Source organism: Peromyscus californicus, unplaced genomic scaffold (assembly GCF_007827085.1).
Source record: "Peromyscus californicus insignis strain IS unplaced genomic scaffold, ASM782708v3 Scaffold_4__1_contigs__length_199733344, whole genome shotgun sequence".
Taxonomy (NCBI): Eukaryota; Metazoa; Chordata; class Mammalia; order Rodentia; family Cricetidae; genus Peromyscus; species Peromyscus californicus.
Genome location: NW_026294562.1, coordinates 37,806,622 through 37,823,067, shown reverse-complemented (window position 1 = coordinate 37,823,067; position 16,446 = coordinate 37,806,622). Strand labels below are relative to the sequence as shown.

General features: G+C 46.4%; 1 protein-coding gene across 1 annotated transcript in view; it reads right to left on the bottom strand.

The window, feature by feature from the left end:
- The window catches only part of Pip5k1b (phosphatidylinositol-4-phosphate 5-kinase type 1 beta), a 277,351-nt gene extending 263,110 nt beyond the window's left edge, over positions 1 to 14,241 (bottom strand). The window contains exon 1 of the mRNA XM_052762416.1: positions 14,212 to 14,241. The gene's annotated coding sequence lies outside the window, so the exon portion shown is untranslated. The remainder of the gene's footprint in view (positions 1 to 14,211) is intronic.
- Between the last annotated feature and the right edge of the window lie 2,205 nt (positions 14,242 to 16,446).

Genomic DNA, 16,446 nt, shown 5'->3' with positions numbered 1-16,446 from the left:
ATCCGCTCAGAAGCTGCTCAACCGGTGCGGAGAAAGAACACCTAACGCTGAGTGGCAAACCGCTTCACGAAGTTCTGCCATGTGTGGAAATGTCTGCTCCTCATGCAAAGTTGGCACAGAAGGAAATGATGCATCATGCTCCTACCAACTACCATGTAGGAGACAGTTTCGGAGACGTGGCTTAACAAAATGACGAAACCCAACTGGACACGTACCTTGCAAGCTGAATTTCCATTTTGCTTCCTATAAACAAACATATATGGAAGTCCTGTTTCTCCTGGCCCCCGAGGCTGACCCGCCACTTGCTCCAGTTCCCTTTACCCTCACGTAGGTCTTGGGGAAAACAATAAACAGGCATCATTTAAAACTAGCTCATCAAAGCAATGCCTCGCCTGTTTCTTTTCAAAGATGAATTCTTAGGCCAAAAAAAAAAAAAAAAATCTGCTTACAGCCTCTTAAAGTTAATCTTTCATTATTCATTTTCCTTGCTTTGTTGGAGGTTTGCTGATAGGAGACAGGAAATTTGGGAGACTTCTCTGTGCAATTGCTCCAAGAGAAAGATGACTTGTCATCTATAATTCTAAGGATGTAAAAACTGAAAATGAAACTGTCATCAAAATACCCATCCTTCTTACCACTACCAATAAGTGAAATAAAAACATTTCTGAGATCTTGCTTTAGATCAGATAAAGTAGCAAACACGTAATAAATATTTCATAGAAAATAAAAAGGAAATGATGCCTGTCTCAGCTTTAAAAGGTAGGATTTTGGAAAAACGTGCTTGTTACTGGCCTTTCAACTAAGTGAAAAGCGAAGGATTTGAGCAGAGACCTCTTGAGGTCCTCTCTCTAAAACCCCTTATGGTCAATCCCCCTCTCTCTTTAAGAAAAAGAATAATCTCAGAGGCTGGAGATACGGCTCAGCAGTTAACAGTATTTGTTCCTCTGCCAGAGGACCTGAGTTCAGTTCCCAGCACCCACATCAGACAGCTCACTCATAACTATCTGTAACTCCAGCTCCAGGGATCCTGATGCCCTTTTCTAACCTCGATGGGCATCTGCATGTTTGAGAATATGCACATGTGCGCGCCCACACAGACACACAGACACACAGAAAGAGTCGTTAAAAATGAAAAAGAACAATTTCAAAGTATAATGAGTCTTACGGAAAGCCACAATTTAAATAACATGGGTATTATCTAGTCCCTAGATCACAACTTAGTCTCAACAGCCTAGCAAACAATGAGTAAAGCTGTTGCAGGTTAGATCCGAAATGTCCCCCGGAGAGTTGTATGTTTGAATGCTTGGTCTGCAGCTGAATGCACTGTTTGGCAAGGAGGCAGAACCTTTGGCACGGGGTCTAGCCGGACAGCATAGAATACTAGGGTAGGCCTCCAGTTTGGGCCTAGCTTTCTCTGTTTCCTGGGTGGGCCACATGAGGCACCGTCACTGCAAGTTTCCTTTGTCACAGACCCACTTCGTCCACTATGACTTCCCTGCTATGCTGGACTTTATTTCCTGAACCTTGAGCCAAAACAAATCCTCTTTGAGTTGTTCCTGTTGGGTAGCCTGTTACCATGACAAGAAAAGCTAACTATCTCCTAGGCTTACTCTTAAAGCCACAGAGGTAGAATCTCCTTGAAATAAATGATTGAAATCGGACAGAAGTTTCAGAAATAGGTTCAATTAGTGTGGGACAAAGAACGCTGCATCTCTGAACAAACCCCCCATCAAAAGCTACACTCTGCTCTGTATAATCTTACGAAGACATGGGAAAAGATGTGACATGGGAAAAGATGGCTTTGGGGAGGTTTTCCTATTTGAAAAATGGCCTTAATCAATGTTGTACTTTAAGGGACAGACAAGCCCTCTGCAAATAGGAAATGTATTCTAGAAATAAAGCAGCCTGCCCAGAGGGTCTGAGCAACCACAGGATCCCTCAATTGATCCCCTTTCATTTTGTGCTTATGTGGCCAGTTAAAATGGGAAGATGATACATCAATGAAGTTCAGATGGAGAAAAAAAAAAACTCTCAAATTGTCCTAGATATGTTTTTAAGTAAGGTTTTTGTTTTGTTTTTCCTCTTCTTTTCTTTTTTCTTTTCTTTCCTTTTTTCTTTTTACAGTATTTAGGCTCTTGCTAAACAATAACAGTATAAACTTTAGGGTGAACGTTATGTGAAAAAATGCAGATATGCTCAGTTTCAAGATTATGGTTCATTGCTGAAGCTTCTGAATCCTGCTTGACAAGGTGGCTCCATGAGCCACTCTCCTCAAAGTCCAAGTTCCAACAGGTGTCTACTATCCATGACTCATGTGACTTTCCTGACAGAAATGAAAACTTTATGAGGAGAGTCTTCACATGGTCATTAACCATCCATCTTCTGGAAGGCACATAAATGCAAAGAATCCTACATATGAGCACAGTCCACAGACAGTTTGAGAGGTGAAGAGAGGTCAGACCCAGGCTTTCTCCACCACAGAGCCCTATAGTGGAAATAAAGCCAATCTAATGGATCATGGCCAGTATTTATTAGAGGTTAGAGGTAGGAGGGAACATTCCAGAAAATAACAGTATGTTTTATACACTGTGGAAGTGCTGTTTCATGAAACCATTGTTTTGATTGTAAGTATTATTTATATATCTTTGTATATACTAGGGTTCATCATAGACTGCATTTCTTTAAGGGCACTGAATGCCATAACAGACTGAAATCCTGTGTTTCCCCCAAAGTTATGTTGAAATCTAACCCCTAATTTGATATCATTAGATGTTGTGACCTTTGGGGTGAGGGGGTCAGGAGAGTACTCAGCAGGCTGAAGAGAGGGCTCAGTGGTGTCCACGTAAAGACAACTCTCATCATAAAGGGTGTAAGAGAGAGTTTATTTGGGAACCATTTTGAGTGACCATGGCCCAGGAACATAGATTTAGGTTACCCCAAATTTCATGTTCCAGCATGGAAGCAGTTCCACAGTGTTTTTATAGTTTTATAAGACAAAGAAAATCATAAATCAAGGCAAGTTTAAAACACATTGGTGGGTACACCAGAGAGGTAGGTATATCAAGATGGGGGAAGTTTTCTATGGGGCTAAAATGTTATCTGATGCCATTCTTAGCTCCTGGATTGGTGAAAGCCAATGTTCTGCTAAGTTAATACTTCTAAGAGGTTTTTATTTATTATCATGAGGTATCTGTTCAGATACAGAGTGGGAAGAGAAATCAAGGCTAAAACTAGTCCAAGATAAAGTAATTAGCCTCTGAACCTACAAAATTCCAATCTCTCAACAGCACTGAAATTCCAATTGGTCCATCAGTCTCTGCAGACACAGACTCCTTCCAAGAGGTTTTTGTTCATAGCCAGACACAGCTTCATTTCGGGAATTGTTGTTCACTTTGGCTAAGAGTACATACTGCTCTTCCAGAGGACTCAAGTTCCATTCCCAGTACCTGTAGAGAGCTGTGCACGGCCGCGCCTCAAAGATGGCGCCGGTGTTCGGCTTCCGCCTTCCCGATGGCAGGTGTTCTCTGGGATAAACAACTCCTTATTTGGCTAAGGCTAGGATCTGACTTGCTTCCGAGCACCTGGACCTAATCTGGCTTGCTTGCCTATGTCTGACCCTATCGGCATTGTCCACGTAGCACTACAGGGTTGGTTGCCCAGTGGCTAAAAAGGGCGTGGGCTGGCTTTCCCCAGAGTGAGAAAGGAGAAGATGGCTTTCCCCGGGGTCAGAAGATTGTCTCAAGGTTCCTGAATAAACTGCTTGGAGAAGAGCCTGGTGTTGCGTCTTCCTTGCTGGTCGAGGTGGACGCGACAAGTACCTACATCAGGCAGCTCACAATGGCCCATGGGTCTACCTCCAGGGGTATCTTGATGTTTCTAGTTTCTTTGGGCACTGTACCCATGTGCACATACCCATGAGACACACACACACACACACACACACACACACACACACACACACACACACACATACATATATATAAAATCTTAAAAAAGAGAACTTCAGAAGGCTCTCCACCTCTCTTCCTGCCATATGAGAATATAATGTGAGGTCAGCTCTCTACAACCTCAACTCAGGAACCAACCATGCCAGCATTTTGTGGACTTTCGGCATCCCGAACCATCAGAAATAAATTTTGTTGTGTATAAGCCATCTAGTCGGTGCTACTTTGTAACAGCAGACTGACCTGAGACAGGTGGCTATTTCTTCACTGACTTTCACAGGGTCTCACTAAGTTGTCCCGGCTGTCTGTGAATTTATTCTGTAGCCTGGGTTGCCTTTGGATTTGTGATCCTCCTGCCTCAGCAACCCAATGGCTGGGACCACAGGTCTGCACCACCAGGACCGGCAGGTCAGGGCATCCTATCAGTTCTCTAGGAGAACTGTGCCTTATTCCAATTTGAAAACCACCTAGGCCATCCAAATGAATGCTTTAGCATCTAAATGCTTTCCTCAATAGCTGCTTGCTTCTTCTATGGATGCAGGCAATATTGACCTTTTCCTCTTTGATTAAATGTTATATTTTGTCATGTGGACTATACAGGCAAGCTTTTTAAAGTCATGTTATAGAGTGTGGAACTCTCCGTGACTGTGAACCACTCAACATCTATTGGTGCGCACAGGGAGTCATTAGTAATTGGCTGTATCCTTAAGACCGGGACTTTTGGAGAGGCCAGCCCTCCCATCCCAGATCACACCTCTATCTTCTTTTCTCCAAATCACAAAAATGTCCAACTTTCCCATCCCTGCTTCCATTGCAATTTTAATTTACCTAACTCACACATATGGTTCCAAGGTTTCAAAGGGGTCTATAATAAAAAGCCTTCCCTTCATCCCTGCTCCCAGAGAGTCAGTTTATCGTCCCAGGAGCATCATCTGAGAAATATGACTTGTGGGTGACCTTTCTTGGGGATAATTACTGCAGGGACCATTACAGAAAAGCTGATCATAATAGTTATGCCATCAAGCAGTAGAAAGTTGGAGGAAGTCCACGGGCAGCATTAACAATGTGCAGTGGCACGCAGGACATCTGTGCATTTCCTCTCTTTCCTGGGATTTTGCAAAAGTTTGGGGTTTTTTTCCCCCTATTTTTTTTTTTAAGAGATGAAAGCAATGCTCCTCGTTCGATGTATTTATTCAACACTCATATATATGCTGGCACTCTGCTGCTAAGGACATCATGGGAGAAATATGCTCATGGTGTGCAGTCTACCGTTCTGATGTTGAGGGCTTCTTGGGGGCACTGGGTTCAATAATCACAGCACTGAACCCTTCCCAGGGAGCAGGCAGCCCTGTCTCAGGTGGGAAGGTGGTGACAGCCTCCTTCCAAAGCAGCCTTAGAACTACCCCCACGCATGGTCAGTCGGTGCCAGGCCCACTCCAGTGGTTCTCAACCTTCCTCGTGCTGTGACCCTTTAATACAGCTTCTCACGTTGTGGCGAGCCCCAACTAAAAAACTATTTTCGTTGCTGCTCCATGGCTGTAATTTTGCTACTGTTATAAATCACAATGTGCATATTTGTGTTTTATGATGACCTTAGGCTAGCGCTGTGAAAAGGTCATTCAATCCCCACAGGGGTCTCGACCCACAGGTTGAGAATCACTGGTAGAGCCAAAGCATCTACTCTCCTTAAAGGGTAACTCAATTAAGGAGAACCCTTCCAGTTTGCTCAGGCAAGAAATTGTCTTGAAGGCCAGATCTTCTTCCTGTCCATGAAAGGCTCCAGCTTAAAAAAAAAAAGCAAATTTGCTGGGCGGTGGTGGCGCACGCCTTTAATCCCAGCACTTGGGAGGCAGAGCCAGGCGCATCTCTGTGAATTCGAGGCCAGCCTGGTCTACAAAGCGAGATCCAGGAAAGGCGCAAAGCTACACAGAGAAACCCTGTCTCAAAAAACCAAAAAAAAAAAAAAAAAGCAAATTCAATCGAGAGGAGGAAGATGGAACTTCATGAAAATGCCACCAAGGGGGTGGGGTGGTGTCTGCTGGGAAATAATCACCTTGGCAAGTGTTTTCCCAGGTTTGGTCACAAAGGTGCCCAAAAACCATGGTGGCTGATGATAAAGGAGGCCACACTACATCGCCAACTGGCAGCACTGTCCATATGGGGCTGGATGGACAGGCACGAGATAGCAAGAGTTCCGGAATCACAGAAGTTTGCACCAAAGTTCAAGAAGGCCAGCTGAGGCCAGGGAGAGGATAGCACGCTGGATTCCTTGTAAGGGGGCCCTGAGAGGACACTATGTGAAGCTTTGAAGGTAAAGCCCAAGTTACAGTGGAGACCTAAGAATGTCAGCTGGGTCCGGACCATAATGTTCACCAGGGCAAGCTGTAGGTACAGTGTGGAGCTGGCCTGGGCGGGGGCAGCAGGACTGGAGGAGTGCAGAGTGACTGAAGGCTGCTGTTCTACCTGCTGGACATGGAACTAAAGGATTTGGTATGTGTCCTGCTTGTTTTGGGTTTTGCCTGGTCTGATCATTCCCCACTACTCACCGCTTTACGAAATGAGATGATTTCTTTAGTACCATTGTATTCTGGATAGATGTAATGCGTTATTTTATAAGGGCACACAGTTAAGAGGCTGTTTTGAGTTTTGGAGGAGACTCTGGACCTTTGAACAGTGTTGAAACATAACACTATGAGGAGTTCTGAGTTGAAATGTGTACATTTTGCAGTATGGGATGGCCAGGAGCCAATGGGGCCAGAGATGGAATGTCATGATTTGAAGTGATGTGTACCAGTGACAAGGGTCATTTAGGATAGCCAATCTTCATTTTAATTTGACTGGTTTAGAATCACCTTAGAGGCAACACACCTTAGGGTATTTTCGAGGGTGTTTCCAAAGAGGATTCACTAAAAAGGAAGACCCTGAATGTGGATAACATCAGCTGATAGTGCCTGGGTCCCAGACTGAATAAAAAGGGAGAAAGTAAGCAAAAGTAAGCTGAGCAACAGCGCTCGTCTCTCTGCGGCGTTCATGTCTGTCTCTCTGCGGCGTTCATGTCCGTCTCTCTGCGGCGTTCATGTCTGTCTCTCTGCGGCGTTCATCTCTGTCTCTCTGCGGCGTTCATCTCTGTCTCTCTGCGGCGTCCATGTCCGTCTCTCTGCGGCGTTCATCTCTGTCTCTCTGCGGCGTTCATCTCTGTCTCTCTGCGGCGTTCATCTCTGTCTCTCTGCGGCGTCCATGTCCGTCTCTCTGCGGCGTTCATCTCTGTCTCTCTGCGGCGTTCATGTCCGTCTCTCTGCGGCGTCCATGTCCGTCTCGCTGCGGCGTTCATCTCTGTCTCTCTGCGGCGTCCATGTCTGTCTTTCTGCGGCGTTCATGTCCGTCTCTCTGCGGCGTTCATGTCCGTCTCTCTGCTTCCTGGTTGTGTATGCAATGTGGCAGCTGCCTCAGGACCCCATCACCATGCCTTCCCATTATGATGGGCTGTACCTTCAGACTGTAACCCAAATGTGCCGTCCCTTCTTTAAGTAGCTTTTGTTAAGTTATTCTGTCTCAGCAAGGAAAGTAATGAACACCCCTTTTACCACATGCACGGACACCTGCACAGACACACACAGACATACACAGACACACACACACAGACCCACAGACACACACACACACACACACACACACACACACACCCCTCACATAGAGCTGAAGGAGCTTCCTGCCAGCTATTTTCGACTGGGTTCTATTATGTACAATCTGGGACATCAGCCCACGGGATGGTGTCACCCACATTCAGCTTGGGGGCCCATCACTAGCCCAGTGCAGTTGGCATTGGTAACTTTAAGCAAGCCTCAGAAGTAATGATGTAAGCTCCTATGATGTAATGGCCGTGGTGCCCAGTCCACCTTCACAGGGAAGACGAGACTTGTTCATTCATTTAAACCTTTACTGAGCACCTACTATGAGCCAGCCACTAGATTAACAGTGCTAGAGAACCATGATGTATACATCCAAGGAGTGCATGATCCTGGGGCAAGGGATATGTGACAGAAAAGCAAGTGAAACGAGTGTGTAAATATCCGTTGTGACAAATGAACAATACACACAAGACAGCTCTTTTAGATTGGATGATCTTCAAGCCCACTCTCGTCTCAGAGCCCTGACCCAAACTCACTATTATGCCATCTAGTGCTTAAAAAAAATGTTTACCAAGTATTCCAGATATATAAATGTATATTTGGAGTATTATATATATAATATGCATATATGTATTTATCAGATAGTTTAAAATGAAAACCAATTGTATGTGCATGTTCGTGGGGGGGTGCACGCGCGCACGCGCGTGCGCGTGTGCGTGTGTGTGTGTGTGTGTGTGTGTGTGTGTGTGTGTGTGTTCATGTGCAGATGTGTGCATGCATATGGCAGTCAGAGTTCAACTTTGGGGATTGTTCTCAGCCATCTGCCCTATTTTTGACATAGGTGCTTTCATTGAGACCCAGGTCTGACCAGTTAGGCTGGGCTGCTGCCTGTGAGTTCTAGTGATCTGCCTGTCTCTGCCTCTCAGGCACTGGGATGACAAGCACACATAACCAAGCTTGGCTTTTTATGTGAGTGATGGGAATTGAACTCAGGTCCACTTTTCCTATTAAGCCATCTCCCCAGCTGCGTAAATAAAAATTTTTGTTGTTGTTTTGTTTTTTTTATAAGACAGGGTTTCTCTGTGTAACAGCCTTGGCTGTTCTGGAACTCACTCTGTAGACCAGGCTGGCCTCGAACTCACAGAGATCCACCTGTCTCTGGGATTAAAGGTATGTGCCATCATCACCTGGCAAAATTTTTATTTATATTAATCTTCTTGCTAAAGAAGGGAAGTAACAAAATGGTATTCTTAAACATATTAGTTTTTCTAAATACTTTAAGAAAATAAAACTACATTAAAAAGTTGGAGTTTATTGAATAAATACTATCTAGAGTGATAAAGGACAACTGTAAAGTACTGAATCTACTTTCCATCAATCTGGTTGGTATTCCTAAAATGGCTCAGAAAGAATAGAACCACTGAAATAATTAGGAAACATCCTGAGATTTTAAACATTAATTCGGAGGTGGTTGACACATTTTAAAAACTTCTCACCATTTGTCATAGCCCTAAAACCCAAGAATATAAGCATAAACAACAGGATGCCTAACCTTTTTATTGACAAATATTTGCCTAACACCTGCGACATACTTCCTACTCCCTCAAAGAGGTCACATGATGGTGGGCACAGTTTTAACAAAAAAGAAAAAAAGGTATGAATTTAAAAAACCCATCACATTGCTGGGTTGTGATACACACACCTTTAATCCCAGCACTTAGAGGCAGAGGCAGGCAGATCTCTGAGTTCAAGGCCAGTGTGGTCTACAGAGGAGAGAGAGAGAGAGAGACAGAGACAGAGATAGAGACAGAGACAGAGAGAAATAAGAAACCCATCATGTAGCATGTTCAACCCATTGTATGTGCCAAAAAACCACATTTCTATGACTAGCTATGTCTTTATCCTGCTCTTCAGGCTCATCAGTCAGCATTACTGGTTGGAGCTTAAATACCCCCTTATTTCTTTACAAAATAGATGAACTTTCTACAGTTCTGTCTCCAAACCTTAGTTTCACCCCAGGGTAATTATATCTCCCAGGCTCCTAGCACGTGAGATGAGAATCCTCACCTCCAGGGAAAGACTGCACACCCATTTCAAGGGTGGGAACACTGTTAAACACGCAGTGCTTCCCATTCCATTGCAATTTCCCAGGTGATTTTCTAATGTACATTAGAGACAGGGATCTCAAGGACTCACAGGTGGCTCCTTGCATAAACTCCCCCAAACATACTGTTTTTAACGTTGTCTACTCAGTCCCATCAACTGTAGGGCAACAAGTGCTAGGAAGGACACACACACACACTTCATGTGGATGCCTTCATCCCACTGTCTGTGTTCCAAATCATCCCAAGAGTAACTTAGTCTGAAGCGAATTCATGTATTTTCCCGTGAGATCATCACCTTTGTACATTCTGATGAAGCCATGCACAAGATGTTAATGTTGAGAATAAATTGCACAAAACTGAGGCTGGCCTATTTGTTTATTTTTAGTAGGACATGGCTGGGGAAAAAAATTATCAATGGCAGCAGCTATTTTAAAAAATAAGCTTGAGGTTGATTTGGAAAAACAACAACAGCAAAAACACAGAAAAATGAGTAAGACAAAATGATGCTAGGTCCCCCACCCCTTTCCCTGTCTTTTAGCAGAAACACCTCCAGTTGCAGAGATAAGACAAGTGAAGGCTGTGCTGAGCTACATAATGTACCAGGCAGCTCCTAAAGAATTAAAAGGACTCCTCCAACTCCAGTAAATGCATTCCATACAAAGGGAAATGGGTTTTTTTGTAACAAATAACACATTTAGGACTTGATGTTTTTTAGAGAACAATAAGGAAGGTTGTAGCCACACACACACACAAAATTATTTTTCTGCTTTGAATTACAATTTAACCGGAATACAAGCAAATGCAAATTAAATGTATGCATATTTATGATTTCACTGGCTGGGTGACAGGGCCACCTTTAGCGGCTGCCTTTATTTACCAGAACAAAACCACCCTGCATTTGTTTCTATTCAAACAAGTCCCTTTCTTCAAGCCCTGGTTAGAACAAAGTATTAATTATGAATCTGCTGGTGTATCTTAGTCATGAGAATAACAGTATATGGATGAGAATGGACATTTTTTCTCTATAGTGCCATTTATTTAGACAATATTTAAAAACATAAATAGGAAACCATATACCTGCCCTACAAATCACTGGCAAACAGAAGTTTTCAACAAATCTCTATGGTCCCTAAAAGTCAAAACTGTACCCTCAATGTAAATCCTGGCACAACTTTAAAAATAAACCCTTTTAACAATAATGCTACATTAGCTCTGGCCTTGGGCCAGCATCCATGTGACCATGAGTGGGTCAGTTTGCTGCCTAACTCTTCAGCTTTCATACCTGTAAATGGTGCATCTCTAAACAAGTTAATGTTGCCATTCGAATTCCTTATCAAGAGGAAAGGTATCCCAACCCCTAGAAACAGCAAGGTCTATTAGAATATCTAAGATCCACTGTATTTCCTGTCTCATTCTTCCTTTCATAAAACAAAACAAAACACCTTTTTTTTTTTTTTGGTATATAAGAAGGAGTGGAAAGAGAAGAAAATTCTTAAAGGGAACAGAAACTAGGTTGGTTTCACTAATTAGGTTCCTCCTCCAAAACCACGGAGCCAGCGTTAGTAGCTACTGAAAGGGACCTCAGTACCCTTGAGTAAAAAGGAGAGGTTGGTTTCTCCATCTCCAGACAAGCGCTTTCTCAAAACGACACAAGTCAGTTTCTAAGGATGGATCCTTCAGCCAGCTATTCGTTACTAACAGGAGGTAGAAGGGCATGAAAAAGAGCATGGCATGGATGGCATGAGAAAGAGCATGGCATGGATGGCATGAGAAAAAGGAAAACTGTCTCATGCGATGGACTCAGGAAACAACACGGGTGACCAGCAATGGGCTCCTGAGAAGGCACAACTCACCTCACAGGAAAACTATCTTCTGTGCGGGGAATTTACATGTGAGGTGCCGTCTGTTGTACAGCGTGCTTTCCTTACAAATGATTTCATTCACTTCCATTAACTTAACAGCTGGGGGGCGGGGCATTTTGGTATTTACTATATGCAAACTACAAAGCTTTAAAAAAAAACGCCCAGGAGGTGGTGACACACGCCTTTAATCCCGGTACTTGGGAGGCAGAGGCAGGTGGATCTGAGTTCAAAGCTCGCCTGGTCTACAGAGTGAGCTCCAGGACAGTCAGGGCTACACAGATAAAACCTGTCTCAAAATATCAAATAAATAAATAAATGTATGCATATACTGTTGGAGTATCTGAGAGTGCTTTACCCTGAAAACTGTCAAGTCAAACAGAAGCACTAAAATGAAGACGCAGGTGGTAGATTAAACCACACTTGTAATTTTCTTTCCCTCCATCAAGTGGTCCACAGTCAAAGTAAGAAAAAGTTAACTGACGCTGGAATCAATGATTAGCTAAAGCCCTTGGCTGATACAGGGTAGACGGCTTTTTTCTTCTCCTAAACTTCAGAAGAAAAGGACCTAAAGGAAGTAATACCACATTGCTCAATACCACAGAACGCTAAAGCTGGCAAAAGAAGCAGAAATCCATGGGCACTTTTCGTTTTGTGTGAGAAAGATGTTAGGCTTGGAGGTGGTAAGGTCTGGTACAAAAGCTGCCTGGAGCTGCAGCCCAGGTCACCAACCAGCACGCTGAACAGCATGACCTCATCCTGATCAGAAGTGGGACAATGACAGAAGATACAAAGCCCCAAGCCGTCAGGAGATTAGATGAACTCTCCTCTCAGAACCTCCACTCAGAGGAGAAGGGGTGCACAACTTCCATGGTTGTCTGACCCTGAGTTTCCTCACATCTGCAGCATGTGAATGGTAAATCACAATGAGGCTGTACTGACCACCATGAAGGCAAGACAAGTCTGGTTATCAAACAAACAAACAAAAACAAAAAACAAGACTTCAAGTCCTGAGCTGGTTCTGAGTTAGGACCAGTAAAAACCTGGTTGTGACTCTAACAACCACTTGTCACGATGACAAATCCCAGAATCCGAATCTCCCATGCCTCCTGTCAATGTGCAATTATCATCTCTATCTCATCTCCCTCACAAACGGTTGAAATAAAATTAGAATACTGAAAAGTATTTAAAAGCTGCGAAATACTGATGCAAATATTAGGTGGCATTCTTCAGTCCCTCCAGTTTTGTTAGTTTGGACAAAAAAGTAATGTGGCTGAATCTGCAAGCACCACTCAGCTTTCCTTCCTAAGATGGACATCCCACACCAAGAGCAGACTGACTGCATTTCCCATCTGTCCTCAGGGGTCTTCATCTTTGCACACATAACCGGCATTTCCTTCAGCTCAGAGATCATACATGAACACTTAAGGCTCAATCTTGAACTTGGTTGGGCAAGATTTTTTTTTCCCAGGGGTTCCTTTCAGCTGGTAGCCCTCTGACAAAAGCTTCCAGGAACCCCATTTATTTCATCACACTGGAGTCGAAGGAAAACCAATCCTTGGACTTTGATCTACTCCAGCAACTGCAACAACACGGCAGGCTCTCCACAGAACAAGAGGGAAGTCTCCCGGAAGAGAGACAAAAGGGGCCCTCCAAGCCGAAGTTCAAGAGAGTGGAGACCACTTCTTAGGTCAGATTAACAAGTTCTCAGTCCTTGTGGGCCATTCATTTTACAGTGGGGACCTCTAACTAGCTGAGAATGTCATCTAGGGGCAGTGTCAGGGGGTGTTACTTGGAGGGTCAGAGTGTGTTTCCTTTAAATAGCATCACAGTAAAGAGCAGATCCTTGTTCGAAGCCCTGATTTCAGTGGGCACGAAGAAAAAATTCAGTAACCTATCCAAACAACTTCTCTGGAACAGGTTTCTACCCAAGCATGCTGTGCACGGCAGACAGCCGGCTTAGGGGGTGGGGGTAAGAAATGAGAACATGCTCATCTGCATAGATGAGAGATAAGCAGACATTTGTTGTCTTCGTTTCTGACGACTCCTGGCACCAGAGCGGCAAATCCAACTCCAGCACTCTCCCACCCCGTGGCCCATACTCCCAGCCCCCCTGCCCCAGATGTTGAAGCATCGCGTTGCCTGGGTCAGTGGAGAGAACGGACTCGTAAAAGTCCATGGCTGTTTTTAGGCTGGAACCATACCTCACCTGTTCCATCCAGCGCCAGAGCCAGAAATCACCAGAACACCGACTCACGCAAGCCCCTCTGGACATCCCAGGGGCGCCTAACAAGTTCGCCGCTTTTGAGTAGCAGGGGAGAATGACGGGGACACCTCTCCCACTGAAACCAAACTCAGCAGATTCCCTAGAAACGAGGGAAGGGGCTCTGGCTTAAGTGAGCCAGAGTGATCAGCGGGTGTCACTGCCAACCCAGGAATTGGGGTGGGGAGCCGGTGGGTGGCCACGGGGAGTGCGCAGCTGAGCCCCCCCACCAGGACCGAAGGTCCTGGTTCGGTGACCACGGGCGCCCCCTCCACGTCACCCCCAGCACAACTCAGGCAGTCAAAGTGGCAGGGTGGAGAGCAGGTCAGGTCTCAGCAGAGACACAGAGCCCCAGGCGCGGCGGCTGGGGAGGGTGTAGGCAGGGTTGCCGGGGACGCGCAGGAAACTTACCTCCCGCGGCCGGCGTGCTGGAGCCTCGGCGGCCAAGACCAGTTGCGCCACGGCGGGCAAGTTGTCGGGATGTCGCGGGTTCCCTGGTGGCTGCGGCGGGCAGCGGGCGGGGCGGAGCGGGGGCAGCGCCGGAGGCGGCAGGTGCCGGGCCCTGCCGCGGGGCCACACTCGGCTCGGACACGCGGTGACGGGGACGCGCGGCTGCGAGTGTGCAATGCGCGCGCGCCGCGGCCGGTGTGCGTGTCCCCGCGTTCCCCTTCCTTCCCGCCGCTCCTCTCGCCGGCAGAGTAGCAAGCGGACCACCAGGACCCGGCGGCCGCCGGCGGCAGGGCGAGGCGAGATCTGGGGTGGAGGCCGAGGAGTGGCAGCACCCGCCGGCCTCGGGTCCCCGCACGGCGCGCCGGAGTCCGAGCGAGGCTGGCAGCGAGCAGGCTGCGCGGCGGCCGCGACTCCGGGAGGCTGCAGGCCCCGCCCGCCGGCCGCCCAGGCTCTTCCCCTTTTCTCTCCACCCCCTGCTCCATCCCGCACGCCCTGCAGGGAAGCCAGACCGGTTTGCAGCAGTAGCGCGGCCCGCGGTCGGTCGCACCTAGCTCCGGAGTCGGTGCGTGGGGACTGTGCACCCTGTGCCGCTGTCCGCAACCTGAACGGGAGGGCAGAGGTGAAGCGGCTTCCTGGAATTAGCAGGATCCTCCGAAGCTCCAGGGCTTCTAGGCGCTTCTCCGAGTCTTGAAGCCCCACCGCGGAGCACTGTGTTGGGGTAGAGCGTGCCCCTGCCTCAGGCTATGCCTGACTCGACTCCTCTTCCTTGAGGAGCCAGCACTTAAGCACAAGCTCCCCCTGTCCACGAGGAAGGGACAGGCAAAGGTTCTGAGACCACCGCTGCCCCCCTCCGCCCCCTTCTAAGGATAGCAGGTGCTTTAAGGAAGGTAGACCTATCCAACAGGTTGGGATAGGCTAGTGAGGGGTCCTGCGCAAATGCGCAGCAGTGGGGAGCGCCTGCTGGAGCTACTTGGAATCTCACTTAGGTTAGTATGACTGCAAAGAGGGTAGGGGCCAGATCTAAAGATGTGTTTGGGATTATGCTGTCCTGGACGCTAAAATTAAATTTATCCAACAGGCACAGGGAGGTAGAGATTCCCTCCAGATGGGTCGAAGCAAGTGGCATTTTTCAGCTTCATCATTGCCTTCCACTTTTCCTTTCTCAAACAAAGCAAAACATGTTCTGTTTGGTGAAGGCCAGCATTTGATGATCCTTGCTTGAGGGGGACACTCCCTTGAGGTTCTGCAAAGAACACTCGTCTGCAGTTTTGAAATCTTTTACCCTCCTCCCCAACTCCAGCGAGTTTGTCGTGGTTTAATATCAGCCTAGAATGGCGCACAATACGTCCTTTATAACAAAAATTGCATTATTTTAAAGTTTCATTGAAGTGAAACGGACAAATCAAATAGATGTGAATTGTTATTTGGCTATATTCCCAGTGTCCGTCTTCCAGGTGTGTCTGGCCACTACAGGAGATTAAGGGCATCGTTGACTCAGGACCCCTCTGACTTGTGTCCTGGCATCCTGAACTTATTAAAGCGCACAGGAAGAGCAGACATGTGGCCCGGCTTGCACGCTTTTCAGATGAGAAAACCGTGGCTCAAAGACATCCAGTAACTCGCAGACCAGAACAGTTTTCCTTACTCTTAGTCTCTGAACAAAAAAATAACAGAAATACCAGCTTAACAGAGTTCAAGACGGGGCCAGCGGAGGGGGCAGCAGACAAAGGAGCAGATCAAAGATCAAAGAACCTTGCAACCTCCTGCTGCGAATCACTGTCTAGGGGGCAGCATCATACTGCTCTTAGCAGCAGAGCAGCTGAGCTCTGGGAGTGGGTAATCATGGTCTCCCTTTGCGCGCTTCTCAGACTTGCGCTATGAAATTCAAGGAGTGGGAAGTGAGTTTGCTTCCCAGAGAGGCGATGTCAGTAAAAATGCCGCAGGGGATATGAAACCAGGCAAAGCCAAACCTAAACGAAATCGCAGTGGATCAAAACTGGTCAGATGCGTTACACTCAGACACCCCAGTCGCGTGCCTCCTCCACACAGCTGCTTTTCCCATTAACACCTAGACTGCCTTCTGTAATCAAAGAAGCAAACAGCCTTGGGCTTCCTTAGAGCAGTCACAAAGCCAACAGCCTAGTGGATGTTTATTGGGCTAACGCTGTGAAACGGGACTCTAAGAAATTCCACAAG